The following is a 27253-nucleotide window of genomic DNA, read 5'->3' as shown; positions in this document are numbered from 1 at the left end:
AACCAGTTCTTAATCCATAATAATACCCTACCTCCGATTCCATGACTCTGCAATTCTTCAGGAGTCTTTCGTGCGGCACTTTGTCAAACGCCTTCTGAAAATCCAGATATACAATATCAACCGGCTCCCCATTGTCCACATGTTTGCTTACCCCCTCAAAAAATGCATTAGATTGGTGAGGCAAGACTTCCCTTCACTAAATCCGTGCTGACTTTGTCTCATCAGTTCCATGTTTTTGTATATGCTCTGCAATTTTATTCTTAATAATAGTCTCCACCATCTTGCCGGCACCGACGTCAGACTCAACGGTCTATAATTTCCCGGATCTCCTCTGGAACCCTTCTTAAAAATCGGAGTAACATTGGCTACCCTCCAGTCTTCCGGTACTACACTCGATTTTAGGGACAGATTGCATATTTCTAACAGTAGCTCCGCAAGTTCATTTTTTAGTTCTATTAATACTCTGGGATGAATACCATCAGGTCCCGGTGATTTACTACTCTTCAGCTTGCTGAACTGACCCATTACATCCTCCAAGGTTACAGAGAATTTGTTTAGTTTCTCCGACTCCCCCGCTTCAAATATTCTTTCCGGCACCGGTGTCCCCCCCAAATCCTCCTCGGTGAAGACCGAAGCAAAGAATTCATTTAATTTCTCCGCCATAGATTTTGACTACACTCCCACGGGAATCCCAAGTCAATTTCTTCTATCCCCATGGGAATCCCATAGTAACTTCTTCCATTCCCATGGGAATCCTGTGGAACTTCTTCCATACCCTTGGGAATCCTACAGGTTCAGCGGGATTCCCGCAATCCCCATTCCCATGCTGCTCTCTATATGTGACCCAATTGGAGGCATGCTCGTGGAAGACTCTGGGTGGAGTTTAGATGGAATCACAAAATATGCAAGCAGGGTATACAATACACACCTGAGTATGAACTTCAGCCACATATATTTACTCTAGGTCCTGAACCACTGTACTTTAATCACATTATTATTACTGTATGTTATACCTTGTCCTTGATATCATATACCTAATTTGTATTATTTATTCATTTATTCCCAATTCATCTGATATTTTTATGTACCTTAATTGTATAAGTAATCTGAACTTTTCAGTCCGTTAATGGCGATTGCCATTGCGGCATAATGTAAGCCACATTGAGCCTGCAAATAGGTGGGAAAATGTGGGATACAAATGCAGGAAATAAATAAATAAATAAATAAACTGCATTGTTACCACAGTTTGTGCAGGTTTGGCAGGGCAATTTTATAGACACATAAATGCACATGGCACTTATTTTCAAAGCAGATGGATGTCTCAAAATGCCAAAAAAAAAAAATGTCCATCAGCCAAAAACATCCACATCGCAATTTTCAAAAGGCAGAATCTGGATGTCCTATACTGCATATTGTCCACACAGCAAGGGGGCGTGTTGTGGGTGTGTTTAGGGAGGGCCTAAATTTAGGACGTCCAACAGCGATAACCAAATGGGAAGAAACGTCCAAGTCAAAAAGAAGGATGTCCTAAGTTAGACCTTGTTTCAATCACGTCCAGGGTATAAAAGGGTGCCCTGATTGACTAGCTGAGTACTGGAGGGATTAAGGCATGATATATCGTGAATCCACCAGTAGTTGCTGTCCCCCTCCTTCACCCCTGAAAGTGGCACCAGAAAGGAAAACTAGGCTCCTTGACAGCATCAGGCATTATGGGCATTCTGAACACAGTAGTAAGCAGGTCTGAAGGGTTGCCTAGTTCTCAGTGCAGTGGACTGTAAAGCCAAAAACCTAGGTTCAAATCCCACTTAAACTCTCTCTCTCATTTTTTTTTTAAACCTTTAAATTATGAGTCTTCCAGAACCAGACATATACCTACAATACCTAAATATTAAAGACCAGGGCCGCCGAGAGACTGGGCCAGGCCCGGGACAAGGCCGCCCCCGGGGGCCCCCCACTTGAGGTCGCCGGGCCCCCCTCCACCAGCCACCGGGCCCTCTCTCCACCCCCGGGCCCTCTGCACTGACCTTAAGCGCCTCACATTCGAAAGCGCAGCAACAGGCAGCGGCAGACCACTCCTTCCTTCTGTGTTCTGCCCTCGCGGAAGTTACGTCAGGCGAGGGCGGGACACGGAAGGAAGGAGTGGTCTGCTGCTGCTTGCTGCGCTTTCGAAGGTGAGGTGCTTAAGTTCAATGCCAGGGAGCGACAGAGGGCGGGCCCCCCCCCCCCGGAGGCCCGGGGAATTTTGTCCCTCTGGCCCCCCCTCTCGGCGGTCCTGTTAAAGACACCTGAAAGCCTGAGGGCTATTGACATGGTGCATGTTCAGGAAGAGTAGGTATTTCCCTGTTTATGAAGGGCTCACTATAACAGAGTTGCAGTGGAATATGCACTGCACTGCACTGCACTGACCGCTAGGCTTCCTCTCTGCTCTGCAGGGATGTCTGTGTTGCCATTTTTGTACGAATGCTGCCAGACAGACATCCTTGTCCCTGGTTTTTTTGGCGTTTGTAATTTGGATGTTTTTTATTTTGGAAAATGACTATTCATTTTGGATGTTCTCATGTATTTATTACAAAATCATATTTGCACTACCAAGCGCACTACCAAATGTCATAAAATCAATGCATGACCTAACAAACTTCCGAAAATTACTAAAAAGCAAACTGTTCAAAAAGGTTTACCACAATTGATCCATCCTAAGTACCAGACAATGAAAGCGATACTAGAAATAGACAAAATTAACTTTCAATACTTGACTACTTCACCTACTCTGTCAATTACTGAATTTTAACGCAATACCACTTGATTTCTTATCCCGGAAAAGAATCTTTAACACTTGACTGCTTAATTTACTTTGTCATGTACAAACTTTACTACAATACCACTCTGTATTTCTTGATCTGGAATTGGCGATCGCCACTGCGGTACAATGTAAGGCACATTGAGCCTGCAACTAGGCGGGAAAATGTGAGATACAAATGCAACAAATAAATAAATAAATAAATATTTTTGAACAGGAAACCCCAATGTTTATTCTGTTCCAAAATGGCTGTGAGATGGACTTTTATTTATTTATTTTTTTTACATTATGAGTGGGACATCCCAATTCTGACTTGGACATTCTTTTGAAAATGCTCCTCCACATGTCTTTATAAGCTAGGTTTACAATAGACAGCTGTGTGTCTTCAGGTGCCTATCGGGCTCATTTTCAAAGGAGAAAGACATCTAAAAAGTGGCATAAAGCAGCATTTGGATGTTTTTCTCACAAAAACGTCCAAATCGGTATTTTCAAAACCTAGTTTTAGACATTTTTCTATGAAGTACATCAGAAGACCGTCCAAATCTCAAGGGGGCGTTTCAGGGGCGTGTTCAGGGCGGGACTTGGGCGTTCCTAAGACTTAAGACGTTTTTCAGCAATAATGGAACAAAACAAAACGTCCGGGGCTAAAACTAAGACGTTTTGAGCTAGACTTGTTTTTATAACGAATAAGGCACAAAAAGGTGCCCTAAATAACCAGATGACCATGCAGGTCTCTAGAGTAGTCTAGTAGTGGTGCAGTGCACTGCAACCAGGTGGACCCAGGCTTCTACCTCTCCCTACCTGTTACACATGTGAAAGAAACTGTAAGCTCTCCAAAACTAACCAGAAACCCATTGTACACACATATAGGTGCCCCCTTCACCTGTAAGGGCTATGGTAACAAGTAGTGGGGGGATGGGCCTGGGTCCAGCTGTCTGAAGTGTACTGCACCTACTACTAAACTACTCCAGGGACCTGCATGCTGCTGTCATGGACCTGAATATGACATCCGAGGCTGGCATAGAGGCTGGCAAGTAATGTTCTTCAACACACTTTTTGGGGGTGGGAGGGGGTTAGTGACCACTGAGGGAGTAAGGGGAGGCCATTCCTGATTCCCTCCAGTGGTCATCTGGTCATTTCGGGCACCTTTTTGTGTCTTGTTCGTAACAAAAACAGGTCTAGCTCAAAACATCCAAGTTTTAGTGCTGGATGTTTTTGCTTTGTTCCATTATGGCTCAAAGATGTCCAAGGAACGCCCAAGTCTCACCTTGAACACGCCTCCGATACGCCCCCTTGAGATTTGGACGTCCTTCCGATGGACTTCTGAGAAAGACGTCCATAATGCAGTTTCGATTATACTGATTTGGACGTTTCTGGGAGATGGACATCCAAATGCCGATTTATGTCAATTTTTGGACGTCCACCTCTTTCGAAACTGAGCCCAACAGTAGCACACAATGAAACAAAAGAGATGCTGTCATTCGACATTCCAGAATCAACAGGAAACAAAGGCCAAGATAAAAAGGTAAGCCTTAAGCTGGGTTTTAAAAGTGGGCAGCGCAGAGGCGTAGCCAGACTCGGTATTTTGGGTGGGCCCAGAGGTAAATTGGATGGGCCCTTCCACGCGCACGTGCCCCCTCCCCCCCAACCACACACCACAAATATTTTCCTAGAGATATTTTTTAAGACTATAAGAAGTTTTTTTCACCTACCACACCTCCTCTCCCTCTCCTCTGTGGCGTCCCAGCATCTGCGCTTCTGCCTCTGAACTCCGTCCCTCCCCGATGTTGGTAAAGGCATCCTCGGTGCCTGCAGCGATTCATTCTCGCTGCTTGTTCTGGCCCCACAGGCTTCCATCTGCCATGTCCCACCCTCGCTGACGTCATTGCCTGTTTCCTGTCTGGTGGAAAGTGACAGATGGAAGCCTGTGGGGCCAGAACAAGCAGCGAGAATGAATCGCTGCAGGCACCGAGGATGCCTTTACCAACACAAGGGAGGGAAGGGGTTCAGAGACCGGAGTGCAGATGCTGGAATGCCGCAGAGGAGAAAAGGGAAGAGAGCAGTGTGATGCTGCAGCTGGGTGGGCCTGAGTCAAGATTGGGTGGGCCTGTGCCCACCCAGGCCCACCTGTAGCTATGCCACTGGGGCAGCGAGGTTTCCAGCCACAGTCCAAAGCACAGGGCCCATCACACTAAATATCCTTTTGCGCACTTCAGTTAAGCGTACAGCTGAAGGAGAAGGAACTTGCAGGAGATGATCCTGGAAAGAGCAAAGTGCTCTCACAGGACAATAGGATGGGATGGGATGGGAAAGGTGCAAAGGTTGGCCTGGATGGAAGATCTTATGGACCAGGAGAAGCAGCTTGTAAGTAATTTGGTAGGAGACTGGCAAGCAATGTTCATCCCTCAGTAGAGGAGTAAAAGATCAAAGCATAAGGCGCTGGTAAGAAGAAATATAGCTGCATTCTGGACTAATTGGAGATGGTGAATATCTAATTTCCTAATTACTCTGCAATAAAACATTATAAAAATCTAAGCATGAGGGCACAAGGGAATGAAGAGGAGCTGAAGTAGAAAACAATGGGTGAACTGAGTAGAGCCTTTTCAATGTGAAAAAATCTGTTTTGTAGCACTTTAGAAATATGAGGCTGAAATGAAAGAATGTCTAAATATCGAGGGGACATGGTCTGGGCTGTTGTAGGTGGGACTAGGGCAGGCCCAAAACATAGATGTTCATTCCCCTATAGACCTGCTACTTGTGACAATTAAAGTGACATTTTAGAGAGTACATCCAACTCAGAATATGGATGTCCAAGCCTGTATGTCTCATATGGTCGTCCATTTCTCATGTATTTTAGAACAGCATCTGGCAACATATAGTGTGCTATAAAATACATGCAAAATAAGTACATAAATTGTAAAGGGGTCCGCTTCCTCCACTCTGGTTTGGGGCCGGCAGCCCTGTTAGGCTCACAGATTTCCAGCAAAGAACCAGACTGCCATATGGACTTAGGACTAAAGTGCTTTATTCTCAATTCAGTTCCACTCTCAAAATTGAAATGCAGTTCACAAACAGGGTTCAGGCCGGGTTCAAAACTCCAGCCAACATTCAGTTCCTTAACAGTTCAGGCCCACTTCCTTTGCACTACCTTCCCCTCTCCCTCAGAAGGGCTCAGTCAAAGTTCAGCCTGCTGTTCTATACATCCCAATAATTCAACCCTTTCACAAACAGTCTCTTCAAAGGAAACCACAATGCCCCCTGTCCTCTTCACAGCACCCAGGAGGACTCTGTACCAAACAGGGCTGGCAGCTTTCCTCCTACCTCACAGCACCACACCCCTGTGGCCTCTCACACTGCCTTCATGTGATGGACAGGGCTACATTTACATTCTCACACTCTATGACAGCTTACTCTTCCCCCCCCCCCCCCTCCAGGGAAGCTCCAGTGGCAGGCCCTTTCCATCCTCCACCTACTCCATGGCAGCTTCTCTCTCACTCAGTTTCCTCTCCCTCCTGGTGGCTGGGAGTCACCTGGCAATCTCTCTCCCTCTCCCTCTCACAGCTGGAGGGAATTATATACCAGCGATGCAGCTAAGGGACTGAGCTTCCCCTTCTCCCTCTAGTGGGGAAGGGAGTAACTGGCTCCCCTAGCACTGAGCCACTGCTCCCCCTGCTGGGGTTGGAAATCCATTTCACCCTTTTGGGGCTACCCTCCTCTCTCCTGCTTGCAAGGGCTTCTGGAAACCATAGTTCAGGGATTAGCTGCTTCTCTGTGGGGCCCCGAGTGCTAGCTTTGTCACAAAGTACATAAGTAATGCCATACTAGGAAAGACCAAAGGTCCATCAAGCCCAGTATCCTGTTTCCAACAGTGGCCAATCCAGGTTACAAATACCTGGAAAGATCCCAAAAAAGTACAAAACATTTTATACTGCTTATCCCAGAAATAGTGGATTTTCCCCAGGTCCGTTTAATAATGGTCTATGGACTTTTCCTTTACGAAGCCGTCCAAACCTTTTTAAAACTCTGCTTAATTACACGTTGAGTGAAGAAAAGTTTTCTCTGATTCGTTTTAAATTTACTACATTGTAGCTTCATCGCATGCCTCTAGTATTTTTGGAAAGCGTAAACAGACGCTTCACATCTACCCGTTCAACTCCACTCATTATTTTATAGACCTCTATCATATCTCCCCTCAGCCGCCTTTTCTCCAAGCTGAAGAGCCCTAGCCGCTTTAGCCTTTCCTCATAGGGAAGTTGTCCCATCCCCTTTATCATTTTCGTCGCCCTTCTCTGCACCTTTTCTAATTCCACTATATCTTTTTGGAGATGTGGCGACCAGAATTGAACACAATATTCGAGGTGCGGTTGCACCTTGCAGCGATACAAAGGCATTATAACATCCTCATTTTTGTTTTCCATTCCTTTCCTAATAATACCCAACATTCTATTTGCTTTCTTAGCCGCAGCAGCACACTGAGCAGAAGGTTTCAACGTATCATCAACAACGACACCTAGATTCCTTTCTTGGTCCGTGACTCCTAACGTAGAACCTTGCATGATGTAGCTATAATTCAGGTTCGTCTTTCCCACTTGCTCACATTAAACGTCATCTGCCATTTAGACGCCCAGTCTCCCAGTCTCGTAAGGTCCTCTTGTAATTTTTCACAATCCTCCCACGATTTAACGACATCTTTTAACCAGTTTTTAATCCACAATAGAACACTCCCTCCTATCCCATGACTCTCCAATTTCCTCTGGAGTCTTTCATGAGGTACTTTGTCAAATGCCTTCTGGAAATCCAGAGACACAGTATCAACCAGCTCACCTTTATCCACATGTTTGTTCACCCCTTCAAAGAAATGTAGTAGATTGGAGAGGCAAGATTTCCCTTCACTAAATCCATGTTGACTTTCCAGCTTATAATCGAAAGACAAAAACGCCTATATTGCGACCTAAATCGGGAGATAGGCGTTTATCTCCCCAAAACGAATAACGCGGTATAATCGAAAGCCGAACTTGGACGTTTTCAACTGCACTCCATCGCGGAAGCGTACAAAGTTGACGGGGGCGTGTCAAAGGCGTGGTGAAGGCGGAACTGGGGCGTGGTTATCGGCCGATCAGAGATGGGCGCCTTTCGCCGATAATGGGAAAAAATATGCGTTTTTAGCAAGAATTTAGGGCACTTTTCCTGGACCCTGTTTTTCCACGAATAAGGCCCCAAAAAGTGCCCTAAATGACCAGATAACCACTGGAGGGAATCGGGGATGACCTCCCCTGACTCCCCCAGTGGTCACAAACCCCCTCCCACCACAAAATATGCCGTTTCAGAACTGTTTATTTTCACCCTCAAATGTCATACCCACCTCCCTGGTAGCAGTATGCAGGTCACTGGAGCAGTTATTAGGGGGTGCAGTGGACTTCAGGCAGGTGGACCCAGGCCCATCCCTCCCCTACCTGTTACAATTGTGCTGCTTAATGCTTATTAGTCGTCCAACCCCCCAAACCCACTGTACCCACATGTAGGTGCCCCCCTTCACCCCTTAGGGCTATAGTAATGGTGTAGACTTGTGGGCAGTGGGTTTTGAGGAGGATTTGGGGGGCTCAACACACAAGGGAAGGGTGCTATGCACCTGGGAGCTCTTTTACCTTTTTTTTTTTGTAAAAGTGCCCCCTAGGGTGCCCGGTTGATGTCCTTGCATGTGAGGGGGGATAGTGCACTACAAATCCTGGCCCCTCCCACGAACAAATGCCTTTGATTTATTCGTTTTTGAGCTGGGCGCTTTCATTTTCCATTATCTCTGAAAAACAATAACGCCCAGCTCACAAATTGTCGAATAAAACATGGACGTCTATTTTTTTCGAAAATACGGTTCGGTCCGCCCCTTCACGGACCCGTTCTCGGAGATAAACGACCATGGAGATAGACGTTTTTGTTCAATTATGCCCCTCTTTGTCTCATTAATCCATGCTTTTGAATATGCTCTGTGATTTTGTTCTTAATAATAGTCTCTACCATTTTGCCCGGCACCGACGACAATCTCACCGGTCTATAATTTCCCGGATCTCCTCTGGAACCTTTTTTAAAAATCGGCGTTACATTGGCCACCCTCCAATCTTCCAATACTACGCTCAATTTTAAGGATAAATTACATATTACTATCAATAGATCCGCAAGCTCATTTTTCAGTTCTATCAGTACTCTGGAATGAATACCATCCGGTCCAGAAGATTTGCTACTCTTCAGTTTGTAGAACTGCCCCATTACATCCTCCAGGTTTACAGAGAATTCATTAAGTTTCTCCGACTCGTCAGCTTTGAATACCATTTCTGGCACCAGTATCCCACCCAAATCTTCGTCAGTGAAGACCAAAGAAAAGAATTCATTTAATCTCTCCGCTACAGCTTTGTCTTCCCTGATCGCCCCTTTTACTCCTCGGTCATCTAGTGGTCCAACTGATTCTTTTGCTGGTTTCCTGCTTTTAATATACCTAAAAAATTTTTTACTATATGTTTTTGCCTCCAATGCAATCTTTTTTTTGAACTCCCTCTTAGCCTTCCTTATCCACGCTTTGCATTTGATTTCACATCCCTTATGCTTTTTCTTATTATTTTCAGTCGGTTCCTTCTTCCGTTTTTTGAAGGATTTTCTTTTAGCTCTAATAGCTTCCTTCACCTCACTTTTTAACCACACCGGCTGCCGTTTGGTCTTCCATCCTCCTTTTTTAATGGACATCCAAGTGCTGGTTCCATCTAGCATGTACATCCATTTTACATACTGAAACATCCAAACTATGAACAGGGCAAAACAAGACACATGGATGTCTCTGTGACAGCAGAGGAATGTCCATATTATAAAATGAATTCCTCCAGATCAATATAAACTTCAGGAAGGGTCGTATAGTAATAATCTTGGTAATGTAACAATGATCCATCTCTCTTTGTTAATTCAGTGGACCTGAGTGATGTCACTCAAAGGTTCAGCTCTTCATTACCTTTAAGCTTTACACACCCACCTTGTTATGATAGGTCCAATATCTTCTATAATTAATAATAACTCCTTATTGTCATACATACAAATATACTTAAATTTTTGTAAAGTTTCAAATGTTAAATATGATGACTAAATAGTCATCTTATCATGAAAATTCAATATAATTATCTCTCAGTCAGGGGATCGCCGATCATATCTTCCTGACTGATGCATTGAGCCATAATATTTTAATATTTGAAACTTTACAAAATATTAAAATATGTTTTTATCTATGACAATAAGCAGTTATTATCAATTATAGAAGATATTGGGCCGATAACAAGGTGCACCTGTAAAGCTTAAAGGTAATGAAGAGTTGAACCTTTGAGTGCCATCACTGAGGTCCATTGAATTCATGAAGAGGGAAGGAGCGTTTCTACATTACCATATTATAAACTGTCATACAGATATCCATGTGAAGGAGTAACTTCAGAGCAGAGAACTAGAGGAAGCCGGTTCAAATCTCACTGGAGCTGTTTGGCATTTTCTTTTTTATAAACTGTGAGCCCTCCAGGGATGGAAAAATACCTACTGTGTCTTCCCTTACTCCATTTAGTGGAGAACATCTCAATTGGAGCACCTTTCTGTAACCGGATCATGCCAAGTACCAGGACTAAATATGAACGTCCATCTTTTTGGACCTGAAAGTCCCTTCTCATTCTATAATCGGAGATCTTCCAAAATACACCCAGACAGTGGCGTACCAAGGGGGGGGCAGTGGGGGCGGTCCGCCCGGGGTGCACGCCGCTGGGGGGGGTGCCGCACACCTGCCGGCTCTTCGTTTTCATGCTTCCTTTGCCCCGGAACAGGTTACTTCCTGTTCCGGGGCAGAGGGAGCATGAAAACAAAGAGCCAGCAGGCACGCGGCACCCCCCCCCCCCAGCGGCGTGCATCCGGGGGGGGTTCTTTCGCCAGCTTCAGGAGATGGCCGGCCATCTCCCGATTTGTGTCGAAAGATTGCCGGCCTTCTCATTCGAAAATAAGCAGGATAGTAGAACATTCATTTGACATAGATAAGATACAAATTCACCACAATACAAATGGAACACCTTAAAAGGAAACCCAATAGAATATTCAGATAACATAGACATTATGCTCACGACCTCTGCAGAATACAATGAAACATGTTACTAGGCAGCAGAAGGGATGCGTGCAGTTGGGACATATGGACAGATGGAAAGACAAGATGGGCAAGACACTGGTTATTGGAATAAATATGTGGATGGCTAGTTTGATGGCAAAATTATATATACAGTTGGATGCTGGAACTGGTCTCAGATACAGGGAATGCTGCAAGCTAGTTCAGATGTGGAATAAGTGGATAGTCAGTTGCTACAGCCATTAAAGGCTTCGGAGAAAAGCCAGGCTTCCATCCGCTTGCTGAACTATAGGTGTTCTTGAGTTAGGCGTAGATACGCTGTTAATGAGTTCCAGTGTGGGGGCTACTTCTGAGAAGGCTTGCTGGTGGATGTCACTTTGATTAAGGTACAGTTAGGGATTCTCTTTGAGAGGTCTTTAGAGGCCTCATAGGTGTGTATAGGACTAATTTATTCTTTAGGTTCTCTGGTCCATTTTGTCTGAGGGCTTTGAAATTAGAGATATAATATTTTAAAATTTGGTCCTGTATTGTACTGGTTTTTGCAGGAAGGTGTGATGTGACCAGATCACTTGCAGCCCTCTATCAGTCATGCATGGACAACTGTTATCAAACACATCTTCTCAAAACATGGAGATAGATTTTGCATTTGTCACAGGTGCTAGAGATATAGTTTCTAAATGTTGCCTGAATCTGTGGGGTGAAATGAAGTGATGAGTCCAGTAGTATCCCAAAATTCCTGACCTGTGATTTTAGGGGGAGTTCATAGTTCCCAAAATGGATTTTGATGGGAGGTACATAAGTACATAAGTACATAAGTAGTGCCATACTGGGAAAGACCAAAGGTCCATCTAGCCCAGCATCCTGTCACCGACAGTGGCCAATCCAGGTCAAGGGCACCTGGCACGCTCCCCAAACGTAAAAACATTCCAGACAAGTTATACCTAAAAATGCGGAATTTTTCCAAGTCCATTTAATAGCGGTCTATGGACTTGTCCTTTAGGAATCTATCTAACCCCTTTTTAAACTCCGTCAAGCTAACCGCCCGTACCACGTTCTCCGGCAATGAATTCCAGAGTCTAATTACACGTTGGAACCCACAGAATCTCTGTTTATTTTGGTTCAGGCAGAGTTTGCTGTTTTCTTCCCACTCCTGAGTTGCTGCTGGACACACAGTCAGTTTATTCAAAACTGTAAGTAGATCTGGTTCAATGGATGTGAGTAGCTGTATGTACTGATACAGGTTATAGCAGAAGAAAAGGAGGGCAGTCAATGAGTTTTCCAGACTCCATCAGCCCAGGAAGAGAAGAGGATTAATCCTGAAGCACTGCAGCTGGTGGGGGAAAATTAGGTGAGTTTTTGGGTTGGGAGGGTGAGTAGGGTAAGACGCTAATGGGGTGCTGGAGGGGGGGGGGCAGAGATTGAAGCCAGAGACAGGTGGTTGCAGGAGATAGGGGAGATTAATATATGTGTGAGGGGTAAGGGGCTGCTGGAGAGACTGGGGGTACTGATGGCACAGTGGAGGAGCTGGGGGGAGGGTTGATTCTAAAGTTGGTTGGGAAAGGGATTGTTATCAAGGGTAGTGTGGCTGGACAGGGGTTCTGAAGGAATGCAATAGGAGAGGGGAGAAATGACTAAAGACGGAGGCACAGAGGAGGGAGGAGAGAGAGGAATTAGTATTAAACACACATGCATGCAAAGAACACCTTTGGAATGGTCTGTTGCATGGCCCATGAAATATAGCTTTTCAATCTTGTTTTCATATGGAATTAATGAACTGTAATTAAAATGAAACTAAATGAAGCTCGGTGTCAGTACTCAACTCTTTCCAGATTTATACCTAGAAGACACCACCAGAAAAATCTGTTTCACCTTCATTCTGACTCATTGGAACAGAATATCCAACGCTTCGAAGGGCCACCCCCAGTATCTCTAAAAGCAAGTTCAAAACCTTTTAACGGTGAACTGTGTGTCAGCCTTCTCACAAATCTTTATCTTGCAGCCTTTAAGTTTTCTGAGTCATAACTAAGTCTTTATAATAATACCGGCGCTGATCCTTCATAAGGAAATTCCATGCAGTTCATATGCCACAAATCTGCAAACTGGTCACCTTCCCCCTACACATTTCCCTTGTACCAATTGTAAAATGAATTCTCATCCTACTCAGATAAAAAGGTATTTAGAAATCAAAATGATCAAGATTAGTATCTCAGAACCTGGCACATCAATTGTTTTGAACTTTGAGCAATCAAGGTCAACACTGTGAGGGGCTAAGACAGAAAGCCATGCATTAAAGCTCTGTGCTGAAGCTTCCTAATGCACATATTAAAAAAAAAATTTGTACCTAATGCAGCAACCAGTACTATGCACATAAGCTGTGTTCAAGAACTGTGCGTTAACATGGGAGAACAGGCTGGATGCATGTGTAGAATGGTCTGTGCTAGAAGAAGGTATATTTTGCACACTAAAAAATTATATCGCGCCCTTAATTGCAGGGACATACATCTGCACATGTGTGGGAATGTTATTCTGCGCATAATAATTTTGCAATACCAATATGTATGCATAAAACAGCATTCTAGCACATGCGCCGATGCATGTGCATACCATTCCGAGTTAATGGCTGTGTGGAGCAGAGCGGAGGAAAGGGAGAGACGGGCAAAAGGTAAAAGATGGATACGGCAGTAGCTTGCCTTTCAACGGTTTGAGTTCCACCTCCTTGTTCACACCGTTGCCTCCCCAACTTGGCTGCAACAAAAATTAAGTTGTATGCGGGGCCATAGCCCTTTCTGCGCCACTGGTGCCTCTGCTGGTTCCTTCCTCCGCTGTCCACACCCTCCTCCCAAACAGGAAGTTACATCTTTGGGGCGGGGTGGAGAAGGAGGGAAATTGACACTGGCAGAGAGGCAGCAGTGGCGCGCATAAGGCTGTGGATCAGCGCATGGCTTCTTTTTGTTGCAGCCAAGTCAGTCAGGGAGGCAGCGACTTCAGTGACCCAGTCAATGAGGGGCAGTGAAGGGATGCTCGCAGTTCCTCCAGGCTGCCGCTGACTCAAAAAGCAGCAGCTGGGAGGAAAAGTTAATACGGTATGACGCGGCAGGCACCTTTGGTGCATAGGTGCCATTTTTTCTAAAGATTGTTTGGGGGAGCGACCGCTCCCCCTGCACCCCACCTAGCTACGCCACTGCCTCCAGCCCCTTGTGTCTCTGTCCGGGGGGAGGGTGTGGTGACTTGGGGCACTAGGCCACCAGAGCCTTGCTTTTGGGGGGGGGAGTCTGGGGGGTCCCATGGACCTCTGGCTCCTGTGTTTGACAGCCCAAGCCTGTCAAACAAGTGCGGGATAATTGTGCCTGATCCCATGCCCAAACACAATCCTCCCGCATTTATCCCCGATGATCAGTGCTAATAACACACCTAAATTTGCATGCTATTAGCATTGATCATTGTGGAGTTAATTCCTCGCATTGTTCCGATACTATTTTTAGGGTGCTGTTTTGGAACAGCTTGAGGAATTGTTCACTGAGGCCTGAGTCTTTGAGTGCAGTTGGCTCTTGTGTAAAACTTATTTTATTTATTTATTTCCAAAACTGGATGATGTGCCTCATCAAATAGCCCAAAACATGTTGCAGTTCAATAAAACATAATAACAATCCTCCCTTTCATTGCATAGGGTACCCACATATGTGCATAAACGTCATTATTCTATACGTCTATGCATTTAAGCAGCACATAAGAGTTAACACCTCTGTTACAGAATTCGCACATTGATGGTGAGAAAGGAAACAGTCTGCAAAGCTGAGAAATGCTCTGATACATGGAGTTAAGCATGAGCTCATGACAGGAAAGCTGAAGACCAGATAGTCTACACAAGGTACTCTACATACCAATGACACAGGAACATATGGGAAGGATATTCTGGAAGCCAAATTTAGGATCTTAGGTAGAGAGGTGTGGTAGCCGTGTTAGTCCACTCTTAAAGGTTATCAATAGAAATCAAACAAAATAAAACACGGAAAAGAAAATAAGATGATACCTTTTTTATTGGACATAACTTAATACATTTCTTGATTAGCTTTCGAAGGTTGCCCTTCTTCGTCAGATCGGAAATAAGCAAATGTGGTAGCAGATAGTATATATAAGTGAAACATCCAAGCATAACTTTGACAGGGTGGGGGTGGGTAGGAGGTATGCATGGGGACATCAAAGCATATCATTGATAGTCTTAGGTAGAAAGCTGAAATCTAGATCTTCCAGACTAGCATTTTTAGAAATGCTCCCCGTTCCATGTGCAGGACCCAAGAGGCAGAAAGAGCTCCGGTCTCAATGCGTGACTGAGATGATGGTGTAGGATGAGGGATTTAGATTTGTTAGGAACTGGGCAGCATTCTGGGAAAGGGGAAGCCTATTCCGAAAGTATGGACTCCACTTTAATTGGGATGGAACCAAGTTTCTAGCACTAACATTTAAAAAGGAGATAGTGCAGCTTTTAAAATAAAATGGAGGGGGGGAGGGGGGGGGAGCCGATAGTCTCCCAGGAGTGCATGGTTCAGTGTGGAGCATCCTTGAAGGATACCATTGAAACAGGATATTTAGAGAATTCCAATAGAGGGGTTTCAACAATGGTGAAAGAAATCCAGGAATGTTTAAGGGGAGAGCAGATTAAAGGATGCAAATTATCCCTGTCAGCCTCTAAGCAGCTTGTTAATGCAAGGGAAAAAACACAATTTGAAGTCTCTGTATACAAATGCTAGAAGCCTAAAAAATGTTAATTTAATTTAAATTTAATTTTGCCATTTATATTCCTGTTAACTTTTAAGTTCTAGGCACAGGATAAATCCAGTTAGAAAGACATTTTACATTGAAACTCGAATAACCGGAAAATTGTTACATTAAAACAAAGAAAAATATTGTTACATAAGACAAAGGAGAAAATTGTTACAATTAGAGCAAAGTAAGAACATGGTAGCCGAAAAGTAAATGCAAGTTAATGTGATAGCCGTGTCATTCCTTGGACATGTTTGTATGTATCCTTTGATTGACTTCCTTTTGGAGTCAATGAGTGCATGTCAGAAGTTCATGTGGCTTCTAGGCTGAGTTTCTTTGTGGCCCATAGTATTTTCTATATTGTTATGTTTCACATGCATGTCCTCCTCAAGACATCCCTGCCTTCGTCCCAAAAGTTAGTGTCCTCCTGTCCCAGCCCTAAGAAGCAGATACTGAAGATTCCATACCTTAGACAGGAACTCAAACTGACAGCACATCTCACCCACGCTGACTCAACTTCCTGTTTCCACATAGGCAGGATACAGCAGTGAAAGACCCCGACATTGGTAGCAGAATTAGAAAAGGTTTAAAGAAGAGCGACCAAAATGATAAAGGGGATGGAGCTCCTTTCATATGAGGAATGTCTAAAGAGGTTAGGGCTCTTCAGCTTTGAAATGAGATGGCTAAAGGGGGATATAATAGAGGTCTACAAAATACTGAGTGGTGTAGAACGGGTAAAAGTTAATCGATTTTATACTCAATGAAATTTCATAGAAATACTTTTAAAACAAATTAACAGAAATATTTTTTTCAATCAACAAATAGCTCTGGAGCTTGTTGCCAGAGGATGTGATAAAAAAAAGTACATAAGTAATGCCATACTGGGAAAAGACCAAGGGTCCATCGAGCCCAGCATCTTGTCCACGACAGCGGCCAATCCAGGCCAAGGGCACCTGGCAAGCTTCCCAAACGTACAAACATTCTATACATGTTATTCCTGGGATTTTGGATTTTTCCAAGTCCGTTTAGTAGCGGTTTATGGACTTGTCCTTTAGGAAACCGTCCAACCCCTTTTTAAACTCTGCTAAGCTAACCGCCTTCACCACATTTTCCGGCAATGAATTCCAGAGTTTAATTACACGTTGGGGTTTAAAAAAGATTTGGACAAGTTCCTGGAGGAAAAATCCATAGTTTGCTATTGAGATAGACATAGGGGAAGCCACAGCTTACCCTGGGATTGGAAGAATGGCGTGTTACTTCTATTTGGGATTCTGCCACGTACCTGTGACCTGGATTGGCCACTGTTGGAAGCAGGATACTGGGCTAGATGGACCTTTGGTCTGACCCACCACGGCAATTCTTATGCTCTTATATTCTTAAGTATTCACTGATACTTTCTGAAGTATGTTGCTACAGTAAGAATACTTTTTATTTATTTATTTCAATTTGATTACTAACCTTACCAAATCCCAAACTGTTACAAATACAAGTAAACAAATATAATAACAATAAAACAAATAAATCAAATCAATCCTATCTGATACATCAATCATACATATAACCATCTAGCATATCTCCTCCATTCTCACCATCCAACTAAATCCCCCATACTTTTTGGGTCCTGTTTACTAAGCCGCGTTATAGGCGCGCTAGCATATTTGTTGCGTGTTAACCATGTACGCACGCTAAGTGTGCACGCACCTACAATATCCCTATAGGCGCCCACGGTTAACGCATGCGCTAATTGTAGATGCATTAAAAACGCTAATGCGCCTTAGTAAACAGGGCCCTTTGTGCTCTGGAAAGGCACCATCCCTGCCTGCACACAAGAACTATAAATGTAATATACCGCCAACTTACCTATTATCAGCACTGTCTCTGCTCACATCTACTTGTTTAAACTTCGACTACGCTATCCTTTATGTAATACAAACTGTATCTCCTAATTACGCTATTCTATATATAACACAAACTGTATCTCCCAATCTATTATCTACCAATAACAACATATTGTAAGTGGAGGAGTGGCCTAGTGGTTAGGGTGGTGGACTTTGGTCCTGAGGAACTGAGTTCGATTCCCAGCACAGGCAGCTCCTTGTGACTCTGGGCAAGTCACTTAACCCTCCATTGCCCCATGTAAGCCGCATTGAGCCTGCCATGAGTGGGGAAAGCGCGGGGTATAAATGTAACAAAAATAAAATAGATACTATTGGAGATTCTACATGGAATGTTGCTACTATTGGAGAGGAATGTTGCTACTATTGGAGATTCTACATGGAATGTTGCTATTCCACTAGCAACATTCCATGTAGAAGGCTGCGCAGGCTTCTGTTTCTGTGAGTCTGATGTCCTGCACGTACGTGCAGGACGTCAGACTCGCAGAAGCCTGCGTGGCCACATTGGTGGAATAGCAACATTCCATGTAGAATCTCAAATAGTAGCAACAGTGGAGGAGTGGCCTAGTGGTTAGGGTGGTGGACTTTGGTCCTGAGGAACTGAGTTCGATTCCCAGCACAGGCAGCTCCTTGTGACTCTGGGTAAGTCACTTAACCCTCCATTGCCCCATGTAAGCTGCATTGAGCCTGCCATGAGTGGGAAAGCACGGGGTACAAATGTAACAAAAAAAAAAAGCCACATTGAGCCTGTAAAAAGGTGGGAAAATGTGGGATATAAATAAATATCACACACTTCATCCTCCTACTATTTGCATAAGTGGCCTTGAATATTGGGCTGCCTGAGTCCACTTGGCACCAGAGTTACGACCCGATCACATTTAAAGTTAAAAAAAAAAAAAAGTATAAGGCACTTTGCTGCAAAATTTTGAATTAGTTCGAGTCCACGTGTTTTATTTTTACCTTCGGTTTTGAAATAGTTCAAAGCAAAGAAAGGGAAAGTTTAAAAAAATATAAAACTTTTGCAAGTAAAACTTCTGCAACAACCATCGTATGGGAACTGACGCTGTGACTCAGGAGGCAGTGGCGTGACTCGGAGGATCAAAGTTCAGGCATAAGAACACAAGAAAAGTCAAGCTGGGTCAAAGCAAGGTCCATCGAGCCCTGCATCCTGTCTCTGCCAGCGATTGGTCCAGGTCACAAGTACCTCGCAGATCCCAAAAAGTAAATTTATTTTTCACAGTTCATTTCCAGGGATGAGCAATAGTCCTCACAAACCTACCTGGCTAATAATTTGCATGAACTTTATTCCAGGAATTTTTTCTAAATTTCTTTTGAATCCTGATATGTTGGTTGCCTTGACCAGATCCTCTGGCCACAGATTCTACAGCTGTTTGGAAAAAAAAAACCAATCTTTTTTATTATTTGTTTTCATGTTGGACATTAGTTTCACGGAGTGTCCTCTTCTATTTTGGTTGTTTGACAGTTTAAAAACCATTCCTTTTTTACCTTCCACTCCACTTGTGGTTCTATAAACTTCTATCCTATCCTCTCTGTCATTTTTCCTCCAAACTGTAGAGCTCTGTCCCGTTTAGCCTCTCTTCGTAAGAGAGGTGTTCAATCCCCTTTATCATTTTTTGTTGCCCCTTTTCTAATTCTGCTACATCTTCTTTGGGATGGTGCGACCAGAACTGTGCACAGTACACAAGGTGGGGTCTTATCAGGGATCTGTACAGAATTATAGCAATATTCTTAGGGCCCTGTTTACTAAGGTGCATTAGCGTTTTCAGTGCTCACTAAAAGCGGCGCGTGCTAAACACTAGAGACACCCAAATATTCCTATGGGTGTCTCTAGTGTTAGCGCATGCTAAAAACACTATACCGCGGGTTAGTAAACAGGGCCATTAGTTTTGTTCTTCATCCCTTTCCCAATAATCCCTAAAGTTATGGGGTAAATATTCAACTGGCGGAGGTGAGTCTTTTCTTAGCCGTCACCAACTTTATGCCCAGATGTTCAATGTCGGGCCATATCTCGGCACCGGCATTAAATAGCCAGGTATGTGTGGCCAGCCAGCACATATCCAGCTATGGTCAATATTCAGCCCTTAACCAGATAGGTGAAACTGGCAAAGATAGGACTGTGTTTCATGCAGTCTGATTTGTCAGGTTACCTTATCTGGTTAAGTGCTGACTCCAGAAGCAGAGCCAGGTTGACGGCGTGGGGGGAGCAAAAGCTGACTTCTGCCAGCGCGAGCGGACTTCCGCTGGCGCACATTTTCAATGCAACACAACTTGAGAAAAAAATAGGCGCCGGCAGAACTCTATTTGGGGGAGCAGCCGCTCCCCTGGTGCCCCACCTAGCTACGCCACTGGCTGACTCTACCCTGGACCTCCCAGAAGAGTGGAGGAGTGGCCTAGTGGTTAGAGCACCGGTCTTGCAATCCAAAGGTGGCCAGTTCAAATATCACTGCTGCTCCTTGTGATCCTGGGCAAGTCACTTAACCAGGGCCGCTGAGAGGGGGCAGGGGGGGCAATATTCCATGGGCCCTGGACTCCAAGAGGGGCCCAGTGCCGCAGTCCCCTGCATCTGCCTGCCTCCATCCAACACCAGGCCCCCCTGAATTCAAATCATAGCGCCTCACCTTGACCTCGCTCCGTGTGAAAGAAGCGCAACAGCGGCAGTCTGCAGATCGCCTCCCTTCGGGCCTTCCCTCCCTGTGTCCCGCCCTTGTCTGACATAACTTGCGCAAGGAGGGAAGAGGCAATCTGCAGACTGCCACTGCCGTTCTTCTTTCATGCGGAGCGAGGTCGAGGTGAGGCGCTATGATTTGAATTCAGGGGGGCCCGGCCCGGTGGTGGACGGAGGGGGGGGCGATGATGACTTTGGGGGGGCCTTGCCCAGTTTCTCGGCGGCCCTGCACTTAACCCTCCATTGCCTCAGGTACAAACTTAGATTGTGAGCCCTCCTGGGACACAGAAATATCCAGAATACCTGAATGTAACTCACCTTCAGCTACTACTGAATAAGGTGTGAGTAAAATCTAAATAAATAAATAAAACATAGCCGTTTTCGGTTTAGGTGGTTAGAGGGGGTATTCTGTGGCACTCTCTGGTGAAGTGTTGGCGAATATCAGCAGACAGCGCCACACAGGTGATTTAACCAGCCTCTTCTGCCCAGTTAAGTCAATGCAGGGCCCTTTCCCTAAGCCGCGTAGGTGCCCACGCGTGCCCAACACATGCAAATTCGGAACTACCACCCAGCTACCACATGGCCTGGGTGGTAATTTCAGTTTTTTATGCGCGCTGGAAATTTTCCGGCGCGTGGTGCTAACCAGGCAGTAATCGGCATTGTATGCGTGCTGATGATTACCGCCCGGTTAATGCGTGAGACCTTACTGCTAAGTCAGTGGGTGGCGGTAAGATCTCAGGCCCAAAATGGACACGCGCCAATTTTCATTTTGCCACACGCCCATTTTCGCCCCCCCCCAAAAGGTCTGTTTTGCAGGTGTGCTGAACCTGCGCACGTCCAATACATGCGTCTACACCAGCGCAGGCCACTTTTCGGTGCACCTTAGTAAAAGGACCCCTGTGAATATAGACTCCTATATTTTCATTTTTTAGTTGCCATTGCATACTGGGCTGAAACTTTCAATGTATTATCCACAATTTATTTATTTATTTATTGCATTTGTATTCCACATTTTCCCACCTTTTTGCAGGCTCAATGTGGCTTACAATACATCATGATTAGTGAAAATACATAAGAAAATAGGCATTTAGAATTGCCGAAAGATCTTGGGTAACATGATGATGATAAAACATGGTAGTAGTTTAACAAGCAAATATTGTAATACAGTTCTGGGTTTCTGTGTAGGAGTTCACGTTTGTTGGTCTTTGTGGTATGACTCTGAGATCTTTTTATTGGGTGATAACTTGTAACTCAGAACCCAGCATTTTGTACATGTAGTTGGGATTATTTTTCCCTATGTGCCTCACTAAAGGCTCCTTTTACAAAGGCGTGCTAGTGCTTTTAGCGCTTGCTAAAAAAATAAGCATGCGCTAAATGTTAGAATAGAGGTGCCTATATATTTCTACGGGTGACTCTAGCATTTAGCATGTGCCAATCATTAGCGCACACTAAAAGCACTAGTTTACCTGTGTACAGGCTGAGTTACATTTGGGTATAGAAAGTATATCCCTCTCCTTGCAGGGCTCACAATCTGTATTTGAAGCAATGGAGTGTTGAGTGGCTTAAGATCAGAAGGAGCAGGCACCCCTGGGTGTCAAGCCTGGAGCTCTAACCACTTGGCTACTCCTCCACTTGAGTCTAGACGTTATGTCCTAGACACACTGTGGAAAAATCTAATGCTTTAGGCCTTAAGTATGGTTCACCCTTGGCCATCTCTGCTTCTGTCTAAATGGGCTTGTTCCGAAAATATTTGGATCCGATATTTAGCAGGATATATCTGAATAGAAAAGGGTCTTATCAAGTTAAGTTACTTACTGGGCCAGATCTGGATATTAACGGCACTTACGAGATAGTTGCCTGGATATCAGTGACACTATGGCTTGTGTTGAGGCAGTCCAGGGGCAGAGTCAGGGTGGACCCGGAAAGTATCTGGGTGCTGCCAATTTTTAATGCTGGTACCCAGATAACCAGCTGGGCAAGAAGGACCACATCAGGGGCGTAGCTACTGGTGGGCCTGGATGGGCCCAGGCTCGCCCAGTTTTTGATCAGGCCCACCCATATGTCACCGTGTCTCCTCACCCTCTCCCACCCCGCCGTAGCGCTTGTCTTCTACGCTATCGGCGCTGCCTCCTCCACATCACAGTCTCTGAGTCCGTCTCCCACTCCCGTGGCAGCTTGCGATTTGCTACCGGCACTGCCTGACAGCTGACAGACGCGGCGCAACGTCCTGCTCCGGGGGCGGGGCCTTCCCTCTGCCGCGCTGATTCAACTTCCTGTTTACGCAGGGCAGAAGAACACACGCGGCAGAGGGAAGGTCCTGGTCTGGAGCAGGACGTCAGCTCCGCGTCTGTGATGTCAGACATCACCGGTAGCAAATTGTAAGCGCTGCCACGGGGGGGGAGGGGGGGGAGAGACGGCGACTGTGAGGTGGAGGAGGCAGCGCGGATAGCGTCGAATACAAGCACTGCGGCGGGGGTGGGAAAGGGTGAGGAAGACAGTGGTCTGCTCGCCCTGCAAGGGGAGGGGGCTGAAGGGAAGGGACAGGTTCTGGACGTGTGTGGGGGAAGGAGAGGTTCTGGACATGTGTGGGGGGTGTGAGGAAGACAAAGGGGAGTGGGCTGAAGGGAAGGGACAGGTTCTGGACGTGTGTGGGGGCAAGGAGAGGTTCTGGACGTGTGTGGGGGGTGAGGAAGACAAAGGGGAGTGGGCTGAAGGGAAGGGACATGTTCTGGACGTGTGTGTGGGCAAGGAAAGGTTCTGGACATGTGGGGGGGTGAGGAAGACAAAGGGGAGTGGACTGAAGGGAAGGGACAGGTTCTGGACGTGTGTGGGGGCAAGGAGAGGTTCTGGACATGTGTGGGGGGTGTGAGGAAGACAAAGGGGAGTGGGCTGAAGGGAAAGGACAGGTTCTGGACGTGTGTGGGGGCAAGGAGAGGTTCTGGACGTGTGTGGGGGGTGAGGAAGACAAAGGGGAGTGGGCTGAAGGGAAGGGACATGTTCTGGACGTGTGTGTGGGCAAGGAAAGGTTCTGGACATGTGGGGGGGTGAGGAAGACAAAGGGGAGTGGGCTGAAGGGAAGGGACAGGTTCTGGATGTGTGTGGGGGAAGGGAGAGGTTCTGGACGTGTGGGGGGGAGGTGAGGAAGACAAAGGGGAGCGGGCTGAAGGGAAGGGACAGGTTCTGGACGTGTGTGGGGGAAGGGAGAGGTTCTGGACGTGTGGGGGGAGGGGGAGGTGAGGAAGACAAAGTGGAGTGGGCTGAAGGGAACGGACAGGTTCTGGATGTGTGTGTGGGCATCAGGGAAGGAGTGGGGGAAATCCTGGCCACACTGGATCACAGGAGAGGGGGGCAAGACAAAAGAGAGAAGTGACAGGAAGATGCTGGGAGGGGGAGAAGAGAGGGAGCAGATGCTGGGCTAGAAGGGTGGAGGGAGAGAGACACTGGGAAAGGTGGAACCATGTGGGAGAGGCCAAGGGGGTGGCAAGGAAATAAACGCGAGGAAGATGGTGATTACAGGGGAAAGAAATATGGTAATGGGGAATAGATTGAAGATGGAGGGGAATGGATGGCTGGGGAAGTAGAGAGATGCGGAATAGGAGAACTAGTGTGTGGAAAGGAAATGGAAATCTGACAGATATCTGAAAAGTAAAACAAAGGAAAAGGGGTTAGGATAAAATTTGGGTGGACAGAGAAAAGAAAAGAAAAAAAAGAAGAAAGAGCTAAAATGGAAAGGTCAATATGTCAGAGGCAAGTGAGGGAATGGAACAAGAGAGGAGAAAAAGACAAATGGACAGCAGCTGCTTGAAGGAGAAATAGCAGAAAGATTGGAAAGTTCAAAAGAGAACCTGGATCAACATGATGGAAAAAGAAAATGACCAGACAACAAAGGTAGAAAAGGCATTTTATTTTATTTTGAATCTTAACTGAAATGTGCATAGCGGATGTCACTTTCCTCATGAGCTAAAGTGTTTCTGTTTTTATTTTGAGTTGGGAGGTGCTGGGGGAGAGGTGGAGAATAGGGGGAGGAAGGGGCAGGGCAGAAAGAAAATTTTGTGCCCACCCACTTTGGGCTGAGGCCCACCCAAAATTGGCTGTCTAGCTACGCCACTGGACCACATAAAATGTAGTTTTAACTATGTCTGCTTAGTTATTTGGATACTGCCACTGAATTTTGGTGCACCTAGGTGACTTCAAGGAGCTGCCCATACCTGGATAAGGGCCCCACAAGGCTTCCCTATCCCCTGCCTGTTCCTCCAACCCCTTCCAACAGTCATAACAGTCTGATCACTAAAAACCAACCTGTTCAAAAAGGCATACCACAATGATCTATCCTAAATTCCAGATAACGAAACTTATACCAGAACTGGACAAAACTGAACCCTCGATACTTGATTGCTTAATTTACTCTATCACCATTGAACTTTAATGCAATACCACTTTATTTCTCAGTCCGGAAATGAACTCTCTATACCTGACTGCTTAAAGTACTCTGTCACTTATGAACTTTAATGCAATACCACTCTGTATTTCTCATTCCGATAATGGCGATCGCCACTACGGCATAATGTAAGCTACATTGAGTCTGCAAATAGGTGGGAAAATGTGGGATACAAATGCAACAAACAAACAAACAAATAAATAAATAAATATAAGACCCCCTTAGCATTTGCGTGTTAATGTTTTTAACGTGCGTCAACCACGTATACGTGTTAACCGTGTACGTGCCTACAATATCGCCTATAGGCGCCTACCTGGTTAGCGCGTGCGCTAATTGTAGACGTGTTAAAAACACTAATGTGCCTTAGTAAACAGGGCCCTAAGTTTTATGTGTTGTTTAGATGTCCAGGTCTTCTAGACTCACCAGACCCTTCTGAAAATCCTTGTTGTCTTCTGCCATTTTAATGGCTTTGAATAATTTTGTGCCATCCACAAATTTGATCACTGCACTCATCACTCATGTCCAGATCATTAATGAATATGCTAAACACCCCAGGTCCCAGTAGAGACCCTTAAAGCACTCAATCAATAGCCCTTTTCCATGTGGATAACTGAGCATTTAGTCCTCTGTGTTTTCTGTCTTTTAGCCAGTTTGCATCCCATTAAACCCCCTTCTAGCGTCTATTGGAGTCAATAAGGCTTGGCCATATGATACCTCTGAAAATGCCCATTTTTCTTATGGTCCCCTGTTAGCCCATAGTGAGGGGCATCTTGAAGGAAACATCCCACCAGCCCTAGGCTAATGAAAGTTCCCAGAGCCACAGAGACATTCCATGTGGACAAATAAGTTTCAAAATGGGGGTGGGGGGGGGGGGGGGGTGGGAGGGGAGAGAGAAAGGGAGAAGACCGGACAGACAAGGTAATTGCATGACCTTAACCTCTAAATCAAAAGATACAAAATGACTTGCAGGCCTTTTGCACTATTTTGCCTGATCTAATCTCTGTGACTGCTTTCTTTCTTTTTTAGGTTATATCCATTACGTATATTTCAATTACCTCTTCATCATAAACCACCTAAGGTCTTGACAGCTTATATACGACACCATCTGTTTGTTGGTCAACCCACTAAGGAATGTTGCAAGATCATATAGAAAATTAGATTTTTATTAGGGTGTGCTAATGAAGACTAAAAGTTTAACATAAACAACCGACGTAACAAATAAGCATCACCTCAGAGGATTCCAATAGCCATTAATGAGGAAATAGATGACTTTTGGTGACTTCTGAGGGTTTGAAACATTCTGTATGACAACATCTTGGTTGGTCCTTGAAAAGTATTGCAGTCTAAAAAAGACCCTCAGGAGGAGTGGCTTAGTGGTTAGGGTGGTAGACTTTGGTCCTGAGGAACTGAGTTCAATTCCCACTTCAGGCACAGGCAGCTCCTTGTGACTCTGGGCAAGTCACTTAACTCTCCATTGCCCCATGTAAGCCACATTAAGCCTGCCAAGAGTGGGAACGCATGGGGTATAAATGTAAAAAATATATATATCACTACAGTAAGGCAAAGTCAGCATTTCTTGATGCTATGGTACAAGGTTTCCACAAAAAGCTTTCAGATTCCCTACTGGCGCACAGGCAAACAAGTTTGATTAAGTTGCTCACAACCTCTCTCTAATATAAATTTAAGTATTATTTCTTTAAAATACTTATTACCCACACTATCCACAGATCTAGGCAGGGCACAATCATCAAAACATACATAAAATCAAACAAATAAAATATTAAACACATTCTCTGAATTTTCTTGTGGTTCTCTGAGGTCTGTGGAAACTGTGCTGTATAACGTTAAAAAAAAAAAAAAAATCCTTGCCTGTTATGTGTGAATCGTATTTAGCAAATGAAGTGAAAACATCCATGGTTTGATTTTAGTTCACCAGAGCCCTGTGAGGGCAGATTTAGGGCCTCTTTTACTAAACTGCACTAGCAATTCCTGGCGCGGCAAACGAGAGGAAGCCCTTAAGAATAGAATGGGCTTACTCTCACTTGCAGTGCAGGAATCACTAGCACGATTTAGTAAAAGAAGCCCTCCTTAGTGTACAATATTGGCAATCAACTGCAAGGATGAGAACCGGCTAATAATTATGAACATTTCCTATGACATCCATTGAAATGGATGATATTTCTGCTATGATCTTAGAGATTTACCTGATTACTCGCAGGTATGCAGTTATCCGCTAGCCTTCAGCCTTGCTCTTCAACAGACTACCTCTCTCTCTTCCTTTCTATTGTTATACACACACACACATACACACACACACTTCCTTCTGATGCATTTCCGCAATCTGCCATCCATTCTGTGCAAAGCCCACAAGGGATCCACAAGTGAAAAGAGCTGTTGTACCTCAAAATGAAAACTTAATTTCTTGCATCTAAAGTACATTTCTAAAACTATTTTGATTGTTGAAATGTGGTTTTGCTCTCCTTCAATACTTTGCTTTTGCATATTAGACAATCTGTGGTCACCCGTGACAGGATCTAACTCTTAAAAT

At 45.0% G+C, this 27253-nt stretch overlaps 1 protein-coding gene across 1 annotated transcript in view; it reads right to left on the bottom strand.

Moving 5' to 3' along the window:
* LOC115469734 (P2Y purinoceptor 8-like) overlaps nt 1–26955 on the bottom strand; it is a 46493-nt gene extending 19538 nt beyond the window's left edge. Inside the window, exon 1 of the mRNA XM_030202521.1 lies at nt 26910–26955. The gene's annotated coding sequence lies outside the window, so the exon portion shown is untranslated. The remainder of the gene's footprint in view (nt 1–26909) is intronic.
* Between the last annotated feature and the right edge of the window lie 298 nt (nt 26956–27253).

Source organism: Microcaecilia unicolor, chromosome 4 (assembly GCF_901765095.1).
Source record: "Microcaecilia unicolor chromosome 4, aMicUni1.1, whole genome shotgun sequence".
NCBI classification, from domain to species: domain Eukaryota; kingdom Metazoa; phylum Chordata; class Amphibia; order Gymnophiona; family Siphonopidae; genus Microcaecilia; species Microcaecilia unicolor.
The sequence above is the reverse complement of the archived record's forward strand: the minus strand, read 5'-3'. Positions and strand labels throughout refer to the sequence as shown.